Below are 1,457 nucleotides of genomic sequence, written 5' to 3'. Positions count from 1 at the left end.
CACATAAGAATATTTATGGAAGTGAGTGATTCTTTCAAGTTAGCCGGAGTACTCGAAGATGCATTACGACTAAAGCTGTTCCCATATTCGCTAAGGGATAGAGCTCATGCTTGGTTTAACTCATTGCCACCAAACTCCATTTCTACATGGAAAGGGTTAGCCAAGAGATTCCTCATGAAGTATTTCCCGCTGAGCAAGAATGCCAAGTTGAGGAATAAGATCACTGCCTTCCAACAAATGGATGATGAGTTCTTGTATGAGGCTTGGGAAAGGTACAAAGAGTTATTACGAAAGTACCCTCATCATGGAATCCCGCATTGCATTCAACTTGAGACATTCTATAATGGTCTCAACGCTCACGCGAGAATGGTAGTGGACGCCTCTACTAATGGCGCTCTCCTTTCTAAGTTTTATAATGAGGATTATGAAATTATTGAGAGGATTGCTAATAACAATTATCAATGACCAACCAATCGAGCAGCGTCAGGAAGACGAGTCGCTGGAATATATGAAGTGGATGCTTTCACTTCACTCGCATCTCATGTATCTTCAACATCCTCAATGATTAAGAATATTACCAGTAATGGGTCTAAGAGTTTTGCCGCCTAAACACCTAACCAATTTTAGAATATAGCCTGTGTGTATTGGGGGAAGGAAATTTGTTTGAAGAATGTCCATCGAACCCCGAATCCGTATATTGCATGGGTAACCAAAACCAAAACCAAGGGTGGCAAGGACTGTAATCCAACTTTTATAACTCATCGTGGTGAAATCACCCGAATTTTTCCTGGAGTAACCAAGGAGCTGGAACCAGTAACACTTACGCCCAACCTAGACCAATTTATCTACCTAGTTTCGCCCAACAAGTTCAGAAACCAACCCAAGCAGAACCATCAAATAGCATAGAGAATCTATTGAAGGCATACATGGCGAAAAACGACGCCACTCTAAGGAATTTGGAGAATCAAGTGGGTCAGGTTGCTACTGAAATCAGGAACTGACCACAAGGTGCTCTACCTAGTGACATAAAGAATTTGAGAAATCTAGGGAAGGAACATTGTAAAGCGTTGACATTGAGGAGCAGAAAGACAGTAAAGCCCAACACTATCGAAGTTGAAAAGGAGCCAGCTGACGCTCAAGATTCAGAAGAAGTTCAACCAAGTGTTGAAATTCCAGTTTCACCAGAACTAGAATCTGCAAAACCCGACAAAGTAACCTCAGGACCAGCTAATTCTGATCAACTAACAATGTCGTTAGATGCAAAATTGCCACCAAAGACGAATCAACCAGAATCAGTCCCAGTAATGAAACCACCACCACCCTACCCTCAAAGACTTCAAAAACAGAAGCAGGAGATTCAATTCAAGAAGTTCCTTGACGTACTCAAGCAACTTCACATCAACATCCTGTGGTTGAAGCACTTGAGCAAATGCCGAACTACATCAAGTTCATGAAAG

The 1,457-nt window shown here is 41.8% G+C and overlaps 1 non-coding gene across 1 annotated transcript; it reads right to left on the bottom strand.

Annotated features, from left to right (window-relative positions):
* Positions 1–204: 204 nt before the first annotated feature.
* LOC121216473 (small nucleolar RNA R71) lies at positions 205–311 on the bottom strand. The gene has a single exon (XR_005912655.1). It is a non-coding gene; the product is annotated as a small nucleolar RNA R71 (small nucleolar RNA).
* Positions 312–1,457: the final 1,146 nt, after the last annotated feature.

Source organism: Gossypium hirsutum, chromosome D04 (assembly GCF_007990345.1).
Source record: "Gossypium hirsutum isolate 1008001.06 chromosome D04, Gossypium_hirsutum_v2.1, whole genome shotgun sequence".
Lineage (NCBI taxonomy): Eukaryota > Viridiplantae > Streptophyta > Magnoliopsida > Malvales > Malvaceae > Gossypium > Gossypium hirsutum.
Note: the sequence above shows the minus strand (reverse complement) of the source record. Positions and strands in the feature narration are given on the sequence as shown.